General features: G+C 41.4%; 1 protein-coding gene across 4 annotated transcripts in view; it reads left to right on the top strand.

The window, feature by feature from the left end:
• Positions 1 to 5,441: 5,441 nt before the first annotated feature.
• The window catches only part of TEP1 (telomerase associated protein 1), a 44,547-nt gene continuing 33,633 nt past the window's right edge, over positions 5,442 to 16,355 (top strand). For all 4 annotated transcript variants that reach the window (XR_006343885.1, XR_006343886.1, XR_006343887.1 and 1 more), the window contains exon 1: positions 5,442 to 5,638. The gene's annotated coding sequence lies outside the window, so the exon portion shown is untranslated. The remainder of the gene's footprint in view (positions 5,639 to 16,355) is intronic.

Genomic DNA, 16,355 nt, shown 5'->3' with positions numbered 1-16,355 from the left:
GGCTTTTAAAATTTTTAATTAATTTATTTTATTTCTGGCTGTGTTGGGTCTTCGTTGCCTTGCGAAGGCTTTCTCTAGTTGCGGTATGCAGGCTTCTCATTGCAGTAACTTCTCTTATTGCGGAGCACAGGCTCTGGATGCACGGGCCTCAGTAGTTGCAGCACTTAGACTCAGTAGTTGTGATGCGGGGACTAGTTGCTCCTGGACAGCTGAATCTTCCCGCACCAGGGATTGAACCCATGCTCTCTGCCTTAGCAGGCAGATTCTTATCTTTTGCACCACCAGGGAAGTCCGTTAGCCTTAAAACTGTGGTTGGAGTAATAATAGAGGAAGAGGTTTCTGATGTGAAGTGGGACCCTGGCCAATGGTCCACTCTTCAGTGAGTTTTTTGAATCCATTTCCCTGAAAATTAAGCCAGGTAACAAGTTGGGGTCTTGGGCAAGTGCACTGAGATTCAGGGCAGTATTTTGCCCCCAGAAGGGAAGTGGAGTGAGAATCAGGAATTAGGACAGAAATCATTCTTATAGAGTGGGCAATCATGGCAATCCAGGAATTAGGCGACAGTTTGGTGAATTCCTAGAGGTGCAAGATTCTTATTTTGGTAAATCAGATAATGAGCCAAAGCATTGTATATCTTCTCCTACTAGCTACCTCCACAGTCTTCCTTCAACCTCCTTTGTGGATGAGGGTGGAATTTGCACACTTGCTCTCTTCTTTTCCAGGCTGACTCAGAAACTGGATAGGACTAGGAGGTGTGCAGTTTCAGTACTGGTAATCTATTAGACTATAAGAGTCTCCTATGCCTAATTCATGGACAGAGGAGCCTGGTGGGCTACAGTCCATGGGGTTGCAACAAGTTGGACTTGACTGAGTGACTAACACACACACACACACACACACACACACACACACACACACACACACCCCTAATTCTGGGTTGTCCATGCTCCTCTCTTACCGTGCTCCATGCTACTCTTCAGGAAGCTCACTTCCCCTCTACCCGAGGCCTTAATGACTCACTTGGGTTCTAGTTGAATCTTTTTGTTTTTTAGCAGCCCTCACCTCCACTTGGATTTACCACTATCCTCAGTTCAGACTCATCATGCTTTGTTGGCGCTATCATTTTTCCTTTTTCCTAGACACAAAGCTTTGTCATCACCTTGAGCTTGTTCTCCTCTTATCTTATTTTTCACTCGACTCATCATGGAATTCTGTACTACTGAAACAGAAACTTTACTGATTCCTTCTCCCAATATTTTCCCTGTCAAATATACTACATAGTTTATGTCCTGGACATCTGGAAATCTGATAGCAACTGAGAGAAGTTTAAAACCGAGAGAAGTTTAAAAAACAAATGAAAAATACATACTAAAGAGTAAAAATCACATAAAAATCCTACTTCAGGGAACTCCCTGGCAGTTCAGTGGTTAGGACTTGGCCCTTTCACTGCTGTGGGTCAGGGTTCAATCCCTGGTTGAGGAACTAAGATCCCACAAGCCCTTCGGTGCATCCAAAAAAAAAAATCCTACTGCAAAACTAAGTGCCATTATTTATCTAGACTGACAGTCCAGGATATAGAAGCAACAATGTCAAACTCCAAAGAGTGAAAAGCTACACAGAAAGATTGTTCAGTAGAACAGGGAATGAAGAGATTTTGGAGAGAGTATAATTCAAACCCTTCTTTAACAGTGTAAGAAGCCAAGGCAGGTGGCACAGTCTGGATAATGAAGAGGAACATTTTCAATGAGAGCAATCTCCAAGTGACATACCTATAATATTGGGACCCGGAGACTGGCTGGGACAAGCATCACAGGTTAGGTTTATATGCAGGACAGTCATAATTACTCTGTTAGGGCCACAGACTACATTCCAAATCTGAGCTAACTCTTGGTATCAAAGGATCATAGGTGGAAAAGTGTGAATTTATCACAACTCCTGCTAATACAACTACAAAAAAAATACATACATTACATATATATATATATATATACATATGCATATATACATGCATGAATACATGTATATGTCATTAATGGTGAGATTATTGTCTTTTATAGTCTTTATTTCCTCTGAGATATAGACATTTATAGATGATTCAAAATACAACCATCTGTATTTCTAATCAGAACAGTGAAAAAAGTACAGCTTGAGAGTGAACTGAATTAGAAGTAGTAACTTGAGCTCAAGCTCCAGATCAATTGCCGTTTTGGTAATCATGAGTAGATCCCTTAATCACTTTGAATACCACTATGTTAATCCATAAAACGGGGATAACACCTATATATGAACATCATAAGGTTATTATAGTCATGAGCCATGGAACTTGGAATAGTCCTAAGGACCTCTATGCACATTTTGAAAAGAATTTAGCTGACAGTTTGTAAATTAAGTTTCCAGGCTAAATCCTTTTAGATTAGTGAGCTAGATGATGCCAAAAAAGGGGCCAGGGTGTTGCAGCACCCCTGAGGCCATGAGTGCCATACAGAGGGTTACAGGTTTATTCTCAGCTAATGCAGACTAACATTGCTCCTGAGATAGGGATATGGATTCATCTGGACTCCAGCTGAGGGTAAGGCACTTAGGGGGCTAGAGGTCTTCTAGTTATATGTCAGTTTGATTCATCAGCAGACAGGTAATCTGAGCTCCAATGCATTACATACTTTTCAAACAACTTACTGATGAAAGTCAACTCTCATAACAGAGAAATAACTAGTTTAAGTGTTTGCTATGTGCCAGGCAGTGCGTTAAGTGCTTCACATGCATTATCTCATTTAAATGCCAATAAAACCCATAGAAAGTTGATGCTATTATTACCCTTATTTTACAGATAGGGAAACTGGAACTCAGAGGAATGAATTTATGCACCCAAGGTAATAGGGTTTATAAATGCTGAGCATTATTTAAACACAAGTAGAAGGACTTTTGAGACTGCTTTCTTTATCATACCACATCTCCAGTGTAGATTCACCTCCATGGATGAAACTTATCGATGAAACTCTTACTTGGACTCTAAAAGTGGAAGTAATTAAAGGTTATCAATATCTTCTAGCAATCTATAATGGAAAAGAATCTGGCAAAATATCCTGGCAGTCCAGTGGTTAGGACTCAGTGCTTTGCTGCTGTGGCCTAGGTTCAATCCTTGGTTGATATCAAGTGCTCCCAAATAGGTGCTTGTTCATAAATCACTTGTCCAGGGCAATTCTCTGAAGCAGGCAATGGTTAGATTGAATAAAGGCTTCCCTGGTGGCTAGCCATAAAGAATCCACCCACAATGCAGGACAAGCAGCTTCTATCCCTGGGTGTGGAAGATCCCCTGGAGAAGGAAAAGCAACCCACCCCAGTATTCTTGCCTGGGAAGTCCCATGTACAGAGGAGCCTGGCAGACTATAGTCAGTGGGATCCAAAAGAGTTAGACACAACTGAGCGACTGAGCATACACACACACAATTAGGCTCTAACGTTATTTTCAATATAAACATAAGGCATTTTATGCATAGTTTAATATACACTAAAATTTCTAGGAATGTCACTACCATAAGCATCGTGGGATGACTATACCTTGCTTCATTCAAAAATTTGCTAAAAATTATTTTGGAAAATCATAGAATCAGCAATTCTGTTCTTGATATCTGAATCACCATTGAACATCCCTGTATCATGCTGCATCTGTAACTGTTAAATTCAAGGTGATTCTATAGAGAGATGTATACATCAAAGTACCTCATTGTGTCTTCTTGTCGTGTCCAACTACTTACGTATATAAACACATAGTATTTTATAATAAATTACCTTCTCTCTGCAAGGAGATCCAACCAGTCCATCCTAAAGGAGATCAGTCCTGGGTGTTTGTTGGAAGGACTGATGCTGAAGCTGAAACGCCAATACTTTGGACACCTCATTCGAAGAGTTGACTTATTGGAAAAGACCCTGATGCTGGGAGGGATTGGGGGCAGGAAGAGAAGGGGATGACAGAGGATGAGATGGCTGGATGGCATCACCGACTAGATGGACATGAGTCTGAGTAAAGTCCAGGAGTTGGTGATGGACAGGGAGGCCTGGCATGCTGCGATTCATGGGGTCGCAATTTTATATACAAATTATATACAAAATATATACACTATTTATAATTTGTAGCTCAGGATCAAACAGGGAATATAAAAATATTTCTTATAAAAAGAGTGTTGGGACTAATGGGATAGGTGGTAAGAGAGGCAACTAAGGAGGTTAGGTGGGATCTGGGTGCCCTCGATTCTGAGACGAAGCTCAGTTGTCCCCTGAGAATGCAAGTGCCCTCCCAGGCTTGTATGCGTGCTCAGCTGTGTCCGACTCTTTCAAGACCATAAACTGTAGCCCATCAGGCTCCTCTGTCCATGGAATGTCCTAGGAAAGAATACTGGAGCAGGTTGCTACTTTCTCCTCCAAGGGATATTCCCCACCTGGGAATTGAATCCCTCTCTCCTGCTTGGCAGGTGGACTCTTTACTACCGAGCAACCTGGGACGCCCACTCCCCACCCTTAGGAAAAGTGAAAGTTAGTCACTCAGTTGTGTCCAACTCTTTGTGACCCCATGGATTGTAGTTCACCAAGCTCCTCTGTCCATGGAATTCTCCAGGCAAGAATTCTGGAGTGGGTTGCCATTTCCTTCTCCACCGGATCTTCCCAACCCAGGGATTAAACCCAGGTCACCCGCATTGCAGGCAGACTCTTTACTGACTGAGCCACCAGGGAAGCTTACCCTTAGGAAAGGGATATTTTATTGGAGACAGACAGTGATAATCTGTTTAACACGAGGTAAGCATGTTTCTCCTGCTGGAATCTGTTGGGCCCTGCTCTTTATGAAATAGCACTAGCATTACCATCGTAAAGGTCACTTGTTCCTTTGCTGAGCCTGGTCCCACCTTTTGGGAAACAGTTCTGCATTAGCCATTCAGAATGGCTCCAAAAAATTCTTTGTAATCCAGGGACCTCTCCCAGATGGACATAGGCATGCTCTTCGTTCACTCAGCTTTGATCATCTGATATTTACACCCAGTTACAGGCCATTGCTTTAGATCTTCCCTTTCCTTTTACTTCTATTTTTACCAAGTAACTTGCACCTGAATTAACAGTCCCATTATATTTGATACCAGAACAAAATGTGGCCAGATCGGCAGAGAACATACCAAAATCTTTTCCAAGAAATGGTGTTGGAAGACATAACAAAAGAGGAAATTTCTCAAAAGAAGAGAATTTGGTAGCAGGGGAAACCTGAGGGACAGGAGAAGAGAGGGTGAGGAAAGGGGAAAGAAGGTGCGGCTTGAGAGTGGCACTAACCGCGGGCCCCAGAAAAAGCTGCAAAGTGCTCGGTCTATCCCCGTCGTTAGCCGCCGTTCTCTCCGCCCCGCGGGCCGCGCCTAGTCCCGCACAGTCTCCGCCCCTCTCCCCGCCCGGCTCCGCCTCCGGTTTCCCCTCTTCCTACCATCGGAACCCAGAGCCGGATCCTATTCCTGCTGCTCGGAACCGAACGTCTCGCGTGGCAGCTCGCTGCTCCAGGCCCGGTGTCTCCCTGGAGGATCGAGAACCTGCAGCGCTGGCCCCGGCCTGTGTCTCGGCGTGGGCTTGGCCCCCGGGGCCAGCGGGAAGGGCGTAGCGCGGCCAGGTAGTGACCTCCCCGGACGCGGCAGGGCGGGCGCCGACTGGGGTGCCTCGGCCGGGCTCCTCGGACAGCTCTGGGAGCGGAGGTGGAGTGTGAAAGAGGGAGCGAGAAGGCTGAAGGAACGGGAGGGCCCAGGGGTGGAAAGGACCCTGAAGGAGGGAGGAAGAGGCCAGATGAGAATGGGTCCTCTTCCTTGTTCTGTGTGTTCTTGGAAGGGAACCCGGGCTGTGTTAAAGCAGGGTGGAGAGTCACACAGTCAACTTAAAAGTGTGGTGGCTACTAACGTGCTTCCCAGGTGGCGCCAGTAGTAAAGAACCCGCTTGCCTATGCAGGGGATGTAAGAGATGCCAGTTCCATCCCTGGGTTGGGACGATCCCTTGGAGGAGGGCATGGCAACCCACTCCGGTTTTCTTGCTTGGAGAATCCCAGGGACAAAGGAGCTTGGCGAGCTACAGTCCATAGGGTCGCAAAGAATCCGAAAGGACTGAAACAGCATGCAGCGTCTAAAGTATGATTCTCTTTATTGTTGTTTATGCCAAAGCCTTTGACTGTGTGGATCACAATAAACTGGAAAATTCTGAAAGAGATGGGAGTACCAGACCACCTGACCTGCCTCTTGAGAAATCTGTATGTAGGTCAGGAAGCAACAGTTAGAACTGGATATGGAACAACAGACTGGTTCCAAATAGCAAAAGGAGTACTTCAAGGCTGTATATTGTCACCCTGCTTATTTAACTTATATGCAGAGTATGTCATGAGAAACACTGGGCTGGGTGAAGCACAAGTGGAATCAAGGTTGCCAGGAGAAATATCAATAACCTCAGATATGCAGATGACACCACCCTTATGGCAGAAAGTGAAGAAGAACTAAAGAGCCTCTTGATGAAAGTGAAAGAGGAGAGTGAAAAAGTTGCCTTAAAGCGCAACATGCAGAAAACTAAGATCATGGCATCCGGTCCCATCACTTCATGCAAATAGATGGGGAAACAATGGAAACAGTTAGAGACTTTATTTTGGGGGACTCCAAAATCACTGCAGATGGTGACTGCAGCCATGAAATTAAAAGACACTTACTCCTTGGAAGGAAAGTCATGACCAACCTAGACAGCATATTAAAAAGCAGAGACATTACTTTGTCAACAAAGGTCCATCTAGTCAAAGCTACGGTTTTTACAGTAGTCATATGTGGATGTGAGAGTTGAACTATAAAGAAAGCTGAGCGCCAAATAATTGATGCTGTTGAACTGTGGTGTTGGAGAAGACTCTTGAGAGTCCCTTGGACTGCAAGGAGATCCAACCAGTCCATCCTAAAGGAAATCAGTCCTGAATATTCATTGGAAAGACTGATGTTGAAGTTGAAACTCCAGTACTCTGGCCACCTGATGTGAAGAACTGACTCATTTGAAAAGACCCTGATGCTGGGAAAGATTGGAGGCAGGAGGAGAAGAGAACGACAGAGGATGAGATGGTTGGATGGCATCACTGACAAGAGGGATATGAGTTTGAGTAAGCTCCAGGAGTTGGTGATGGACAGGGAGGCCTGGCATGCTGTGATCCATAGAGTTGCAAAGAGTTGGACACGACTGAACGACTGAACTGAACTGAACTGAATCTCTCTTTGCGACCCCATGCTCTATAGCCTGCCAGGCTCCTCTGTCCATGAGATTTCCTAGGCAAGAAGACTGGACTGGGTTGCCATTTCCTTCTCGAGGGGATCTTCCCGACCCTGGGATCAAACCTTTGTCTCCAGCATTGTCAGGTGAATTCCTTACTGCTGAGCCAACTGGGAACTCCCAAATTACAATCCAATGGCTTGATGAATTCTGCTTCACAATGATAGAAAGTGCTGACATCAAACCATCAAAGAAGGATCCTCTTTGTGTAAAACAAAAGAAAGAAGGAGAGGGTGGTGGATATGGGGGAAGGAGAAGTATAGACCTATACATGTACTTGTATATGCATAGAAAGTTTCCGAAACTCTTCATATAAAACTTAGCAGTGGTTGTCCCTGGAGAATGGAACTCGAGATGGGGATTTTTACTTTTCATTTGTAGGTCCGTTGAATCTCCTTCACAAACACCAGGGAGAGAAAAACATGTAACTGTAGTTTTTTCTACCTTTATAATGGGACTTCTTTTTAAAATCTTGAGTCAATTCTGAGATTGCCCACACCTTTTGTTGGGGGCTTATATAGCACAAAGACATGAGGGAAATGTACAAAGCATTCTTTTTGTTGTTGTTGTTGTTAAATTTTTTTTAATTGAAGTATAGTTGATTTACAGTGTTGTGCCAATCTCTGCTTTACAACAAAAGTGACTCAGTTATGTACATACATACATTATTTTAAAATATTCTTTTCGATTATGGTTTTTCACAGGATATTGAATACAGTTCCCCGTTCTATATATTAGGACCTTGTTTATCCATTTTAAATGTAATAGTTTGCATCTACCAACCCCAATAGCTTGTATGTACCAATCCCAGTCCATCCCTCTGCCTCCCTTCCTTCCCCTTGGCAACCACAAATCTGTTCTTTATGTCTATGAGTCAGTTCCTGTTTTGTAAATGGGTTCATTTGTGCCATATCTTAGATTCCATGTATTAGTGATATATGGTATTTGCCTTTCTCTTTCTGACTTACTTCACTTAGTATGATGATCTTTAGTTACATCCCTGTTGCTGCAAGTCAGGCCATCATTTTTTTTTTTAATTAATTAATTTTTGGCTGTGCTGGGTCTTCATTACTTTGTGAGGGCTTTTCTCTGTATGTGGTAAGTGGGGGCTTCTCATTACGGTAGTTTCTCTTGTTGTGGAGCATGGGATCTAGGGCTCACGGCCTTCAGTAGTTGTGGCATGTGGCCTTAGTCATTGTGGCTCCTAGACTCTAGAGCACAGGCTCAATTGTTGTGGCTCACACGCTTAGCTGCTCATGGCATGTGGGATCTTCCCTGACCAGGGATTGAACCTGTGTTTCCTGCGTTGGCAGGCAGATTCTTTACCACTGAGCCACCAGGAACATCCAGGCCATCATTCTTCATTCCATTTGCCCACACTGATAACCAGTGAGATATCCATTGTCCTTTCTGGTTCTGGATTGTCAGTCCATTCGAACCTTCTTGGAAGTATTCTACATTTCGGTCCGTAAAGTCTTACATGTTAAGGATTAAGTGACTGACTCAATCCTAACAACATACTTTTTCCTAAAAAATGTAAATAGGAGGTAAGCATTTCTCCAAATAAGAGAGTATATACATTCCTAATAATATTAATTCAAGCATTCTGTCAGATGGAAGTTCTTAATTTGCAGTTAATGGAGATTCTAGGAGATCCATGGTGGACTTCCTGAAAACTGAATGCAAAATAGTATATACTCATGTGAAAAAGCTCCATAGCTTTCACCAGATTTTCAAAAACTTCTGAATCCCATGAACTAGGCACTGTTCCAACAATGGTGAACAAGGCTGAAGGGTCTTTGTCCTCAGGAACTTATAGTCCAGGGGAATGAAAGACAAATGAACAGACAATTACAGTGCAAAGATGTGTTCTCTGCTTGAGGAAGTACAATGTGGGAACAAAGAAGGACCACCTATACCAGGCTGAGGGCTGGGTTTCACCTGAGGCTCCTTGGAGGCACTGACTATTAAATTGAGGCCTTCAGAGTGAGAAGGAAGTAGAATTTGGCCTAGTAAAGAAGGGGTTGGGGAAGAGGGGTGGTCTTGGAAGAAGGATGAGTGTTCCAGGCCTTTGCCTGTGCAAAGATCCAGAGTCAAGAGATACCTTGGCAATTCTTAAGCTGAAAAGAGTTTGTATGGTTCAAGCGTAAAGTTGGATGGGAGTAGCAGGAAAAAATGAGACTGGGAGATTAGAAGCTAGGTTATGTGTGTGATGCTGGGCATACAAGACAAAGGAGCCCTGATCCTCAGGGAGTTTTATTTTATTAAGGAGAAATGGTGAACAATTAGGCAGATAACCTAACAAGATAAATTTTTATCTTGATGAAATAAAGTGATGCAGTAAATGGTGGCTGGGGTATGTATTGGGAGCTCCTTTAGGTAGAGCTATGTACTGTGTTGCCGGGATCCAAATTGGCTACTCAGCACCCTGGGGGAAAATACAAGCACACCCTCGGCCGCTGGTTAGCAATGGGTCAGGACCCCTCTATTGTCCTGAAAGAAGGTTTTTCCATTTAACCAGAGGTTTTGTACTCTGCTGCTCTGGACTCCAATGTTGGAGCATTGCAGTAACCCTAAATGAATCAGTGTCTAGATTGTTTATCACAAAAAGAGCGTGTTGTAGAATCTGGTGAGGGGAACTATATTTAAATTCACCTTCCTGTAGTTTTAAAATTTGAGTTTTTAGGGTCTGATGTGCTCTTTCTACGATGGCTTGTCCCTGTGGGTTATAAGGGATACCTATGCTATATTTTATATGAAACCTTGTACAAAAGTCTTGAAAAGATTTAGAAGTGTAAGCAGGGGTGTTGTCAGTTTTAAGACATTAGGATAGCTCAAGTCTAACAGTGAGGGGTTATTTTTGGTAGAAACAGAATGAGCTTTTATATGTACCGTAATCTTAAATAACACTTATTTACTTTACTAAAGTAACAAAAGATTTTAAAAACAAATATAAATCACTTAAAGGCAAAGAAATTCATAATCTGTTATTGAAAGATTCATTCTAAGAAAACTTTGTTCTCTTAACATAGAGAGTAGACTAAATTCCAGTCTGTTACCAATTTACCAGATAGCAAACAAACAAAATCTTTCAGTTAATCTTAGAAAAGTCTTTTTATAAATCTTAAAGAACTAGCAGTATTTTTTTTAAAAGCATAAGAGTGAAACCATACAAGGCATGTTTAAAATCTAATTAAATTGTAATTGACAAAGTAGCCTGGTCATTGCTGTGATTTGTAACACTTTAATGTGATAACTAAAATTATAACTGACAACATTTTACCAGGACATATCAGATTTTCATGAATTTCACATAATTTCTAGGATATCTATATAAGTAACATCAACCATGCAATATAACCTGAGAAGATTTATCACTCCTCCAACAATAATTCCCATGCAATTTAACAAGTCAAATGAACTCAGGTAGTTTAATAGCTCTTTGGGATGTCTCAGGGGCCCTCTGAAGCATCCCAAAGTCAGCTAGAAGTCAAGCCATTTAGGCAGTTTTGTCAATAAATATCAAAAGGGTTTATAGTACTCTGTCAGGTAGAATCATATAGATCACTGTGAAATAATATATTTACTTAGCCAAAGTAAAAAAGAAGATTTCAAAGGTAAACATAGAACAGATCACTTCAGAGGTAAAGAAACTTAAAATCCATTATCAAAGGCAGTTCAACGTCTCAAGAAAACTTGTATTTATGCACAAAACTCTTCCCTTGGAGTGCACTTTCCATCAAACCTTCTTAACACTTTCTGTACCCATTACTTCGTTCTCCCATTCTGAAACAGCCACCTGTAAGTCAGACTTACTTCCCCCTTTTTTTTTTTTTTATAAAATGTAACTTCATTTTTCATACCTTCTTTACTGAACATACACATCCTACTTTCTTTAAGCAACCAAGAATTTACTTTTATATTAGCATTCTATAGATTGGTGAACATAAATACCAGTGATAATTTCTAAAAAAAAATTCTAGCGAACATCTCAGGATAGCATCAAATATTATTTATTAATAGTCTAAAATCTTTAGTTTCTCTGAAAGAGGAAATTAGTGTTCAGTAATGAATGTTTCAGAATCTTATTATTATTTTTTTAAATGATCTAGCTATTCAATAAATCAGTCACTTAATTTAGCACAACCCTAGAAATTCAGGTTACCAAAATCTAAAGGGACTGTTTTAAAGAGACATTTCTAAAGTATGATGATTTTTTAATAGTTTATCTAAAAACTCCTATCTCATTTACATTTTTTTTGCAGTTTCTTTACTTGAGGTACTTTCCTTGCTGACAGACTTGTAACAGATATTACAATATAACAAGATTTAACTTATAATAAACCTAGGCATAATGAAAATATTTTACTTGATGTTAATTACTCTAAGACATGTCTATATTAGATAGGTCAACAAACAAACATTAATATCAGGTATTTAATACTGAATATTTTCCAGTTTACCTGAACCTGGAATTTATTGTTTAATTTATAATTATTTGATTTGTAAGCGCTTACCTTTTTTTTTAAGCCAATTAAATAGAGCTCATTTACAAATTAACCTAAAAAATATTACCCAGAGACAAAGACATACCAAGACATATTTAGACAGACACAGTGCAAGATCTAGCTTCATTTTCTAAGTTTGGTCATGAATTAGATATTACAATATAAAATTTACTAGTTTATAAAAAAGTTGAAATAAATAAAAAATTTTAAAGGCTTTTTCCCTTTTTCCCTCAGTCTCAGGATTTAGAGATGGTCTAGATAAGTGTTCCTGAGAGCCCTGGTCTCAAGGCACAGGGAAAGAAAATCAAGTTCTAACAAAAAGCAAATTGGCCATCAAAAATCACAACACAGAACACAGAGTTAAAACACACACATATAAACCTGGCAGTCCTCATCAGACACTCCCTTAAATACAAGAATACAGTCTCTCAGAAAACCTTCTATAGAGACACAGAACTTCAGATGTCTTCAAAGATTTTAAGAGGAGGAAAGGAAAAGAAGAAGGAGGAGGAGGCGGGAAAGAGGGGCAAAAGGGGTGGCTTTACAGACGTCTCCTGCCACCTGCAGACACCCAGGCGTTACGGGACTGTTCCCTGGGCTTCCAGAGAAGGGAGGACTGGAACTCGGCCCTACCGGAATTCGAGTTCTCTGCCAAGAGGAGGTGATCAGTCTCCAATCCTCAGCTCAAGCTGAGCCCCTTCGACCAGATTCCTGTGTCCAGGACTGGGGGATTAGGAAAACGGGAAGGATAGGAAGGGCTAAGGAGAGGACAGAGAGAGGGAAGGGGAGAGAGGTCAATAAAGTCTCTTGTTCCTCACTAGTCGGGGCACTCTGGCCAGTTGTCTGCATCAGGAGGAGACCAGGGACAAAAGGGTCCCAGTTGCGGCCGCTGGGTCTGGTCCATTGGCAGGCAAGCTGACCTCTGAGTACCCCGAGTGGTCAGGATGTCAGTCTCAGCGAAGAAGAGTCCCCACCAGTTGCAGGAAGGGGGACCCCTTCCAGGGCCTGTAACTGGGCTTTTATAAATGAACTGTCCGAGGAGACACATGTGCTGACAAATCAAGAGATCTCATTGGAAAGGGCACCCGGGTGGAGGGCAGGAGGGTAAGGGAACTCAGGAGAACTGCCCTCTTCTGGAAAACAAGGACATTGCTCTTGGACAAACGTAGAAAAGGACTGAACACTGGTCTTTTTAACTTTAATTCCTCTGTGGTTAAGGAGTTGCATTATGATTCCAATAAAAAGCTGTCTTTCTTTTGACCCACTGTTACCCATTTTTGTTACTAATTAGAAGAAGAAAAAAAGAGGAAAAAAAAGGAAGAGGCTTCATTTTAAGAAAGAAAGAACCTGAAACGTGCCCACCTTTCTTACCCTACCTTTCTTATGTAGGGGGGCCTGTAGCACCCGAGTGGGGTTCTAAAACCTGAAGCCTACCCACTTTCCTTACCCTACCTGTCTTATGCAGGGGGGCCCGCAACGCCCTAGTGGGGTCCTAGCTGTCCCGAAAACTGCACAATGAGAGACTTACCCTTGGGTTCCCTGTTCGTGGCGCCACTTGCCGGGGTCCAGCCTCGGCAGGATCCAGGGGGTACCCTCAGGATGAACGGCGTCGGCGAGAGAAGACACGTGAGACCAGCCTTGATAGGGCCAAGTCTGCGAGGGAGAGAGAGAGAAAGAGAAAGAGAGAGAGAGAGAGAGAGAGAGAGAGAGAGAATGACCAGACGGGGGGCGCAGCTGAGTCTGGCAGGGTCTGGCAATGCTTTATTTTTTACCGTAGCTTTTATACCCTAAGTTAGTACATTTCTAAGGGGAAGATAGTTTAACATTACATCAGCTTGTTCTTCACGAAACCAGGGTGTTTTCTGCATACTTCTTTGTTTATGAGGGTCTTGTACATTATCTTCTGGCCTTGGGGCCTATTAACATTTTATGCAAGTCAGGTGAATGTAAACCTATTTTCTGTTTCTATGGTGACCTTAACTGAACGGTAGCAGTCTCATAGGGCAACAGTACAGAGTAGAAGTATAACCTTGTTAACACAAAAATAAATCCTTCTGCAGAAGTTGTCAGTTGAATTTTACCCTATACAGACTCTGTGGCTTCAGTGAGGCAGCCTCTGCCTAGCACTCCTGGCTGACAATTAACAACCATCGCATTGTTACCACACTAGGACTAAGCTCTTATTTTTCTAGATCTATAACTATATTAACAATGGTTTCTATAACAACCTTAGCACATTAAGAGCAAAAACACAGCAAGCAAATGTTAACCCAATGGCTGCTTTTAGAATAATTTTTCTTGTGTTTTCTAATAGGGCTTCCTCACCCCCCCGAAGGGCTCTATGTCTATTAGGGCCTTTATATGATCAGGTTCTTTATGTTATTTTATGATTAGGGTATTATAAGCAATCATGCATATTAGTACCAAGGGCATAAACGCATTTGCCAAACAAACTAAAATACCAGCAAAGGAGTTTAAATTAAAACATTCCTTTCACCCTGGATGATCTCATAAAATACCACCATCTGGGAAACTTATTGATTAAAGTTCTAAATTGATTTTTATTTGGAAAGAGATCGGGGAAGGCCTTCTGCCTGTGTCAGAGAAATTAGGGAGTAGTCTATTGAAGCAAGCATCAGAAAGACAGATGTTATCTTTAAGGTGAGCGCCAGGGGCAGCTTTTCGGAATCCCTGAAAACCTGATCCGCCTTGTCTGTCAGGTTTTCTCCTCATGACCTTGTCATGGGTGGGATCTCGTGAGCTGGCCTTTTTGAAACCCCTGAAAACCTGATCCGCCTTGTCTGTCAGGTTTTCTCCCTCATGGCCTTGTCATGGGTGGGATCTCGTGTGTTGGTTCCCAGCACTGTGTGCCGTGTGGATTGGAGCATTTCAGCAAAGATGGTGACAGGCAGAACAGAGAATTAGATTTGGGAGATATTGAAGGAGTAGAATCAATAGAATTTGGTAGTTTATTGGATGATAATAATAATAAATAACAATAACTTGCATTTAAGCTCCAGGCACTACTCTTAAGTGCTTCATTTATTTTTTTTTACTTATTCCTGTACAACTATATGAGGTAGGCATTTATTTCAGTTTTGTCAATGAGGAAACTGTGGCACAGAGTTTAAGGAACCAGTCCAAGGTCTCGTCAGGATTCAAACTCAAGCCTATTTTATTCAAACCCCTGCAAGCAGAGGGGGCAATGAGGGGAAGTGGATTTGGGGAAGAGGTAGAAAAATGATGCCTTTGGGATCTATGGAGTATTGGATACCTTTGGGTCATCCAAGTGGTGATGTCCAACAACGGAATGGATAAATGAGTATGAAACTCAGATGAGACCTGGGTCATGGAATAAATATGTGAGTTGCCAATGTAGCAGTGTTATTTGGAGCAACAGAGTAGGTGAGACCATCTTGAGAAAGTAGTATATAGAAGGGTTAGAAAAGAATTCTAAGGAATATGAATATTGAAGGAATTGCAGAGGAAGAACCCCCAAGAGGTGCGGTCAGGGTTTTAAGAGGAAAACCAGGATGGCACCATGGAAGCCGAAGGGAGAGTTTCAGTGAGAGAGTGACCACAGTGTCATAGTCTGCTTGAGAGGTAAGGTAAGTAAGGGCCAAGGTATGTCTATTCTTGTGGTAACCAGAATTTCATTAGTTACCTAAGAGGATAGCCTTGGAGAACTAGTGGGGATAGAATTCTATTTAGTTGGTTAAAGAGTGAGTAAGAGGCAAAAAGTTGATGTGGTATTTTCTTTTTTTTTCTGCTTAAAATTGCTTTATTTTTTCTTTATATATTTTATTGAAGTATAGTTGACTTACAATGTTTCAGGTGCTCAGCAAGGTGATTAGTTATACATATATACATATATTGTTTTTCAGATTATTTTCCATTATAGGTTATTACAAGATATTAACTATAGTTCCCTGTGCTATACAGTAAACCTTTGCTTGTTTGTATCTATTTTTTTTTTAAATTAGAATCCTAGCACTGTATTCATACTGAGTCAAACAAGTAGAATCAAAATGTTATAATTTTTTTGGTATATATATACCAAAATATATAGGTAAAAAATTCATGTTCTCTTAAATATATATTATACATACTATATATATATATATATATGTATACAAAGGCTTTTCTACTATGCTTGATAAAAACTTGAGCAAGAACATTAAAAAAAAAATGAAGAGACAGAGAAATTGGAAAACATAAACTAGATGAAATGGGAGCACTGAATATGAAATAGAAAAAGCAAAACTAGATGAATGTAAAAGATCATCATATAGTCTGGTTTTTAAACATGGCTGCTCATTAAAAACACATCTGGAGTTTTGGGAAAAAAAAGCAATAGAGGTGGTGAGTATTGATACCTGATAAAGATGTTTGTTTTTCTTTCACCAAGAATCCAGTCCAGATGACCAGTTTGGCTCCTGTGCTAAGCTGGGTTCATACCGATAGCTCTAGAGTTTTCCTTACCCCTTCATGTGAAGACATGTTCCTTTCCTCTCAAGCCCTTGCTTTTTCTTTTCTTTT

Source organism: Cervus elaphus, chromosome 12 (genome assembly GCF_910594005.1).
Source record: "Cervus elaphus chromosome 12, mCerEla1.1, whole genome shotgun sequence".
In the NCBI taxonomy this organism is placed as follows: Eukaryota; Metazoa; Chordata; class Mammalia; order Artiodactyla; family Cervidae; genus Cervus; species Cervus elaphus.
This window is presented reverse-complemented; position numbering and strand designations above follow the sequence as displayed.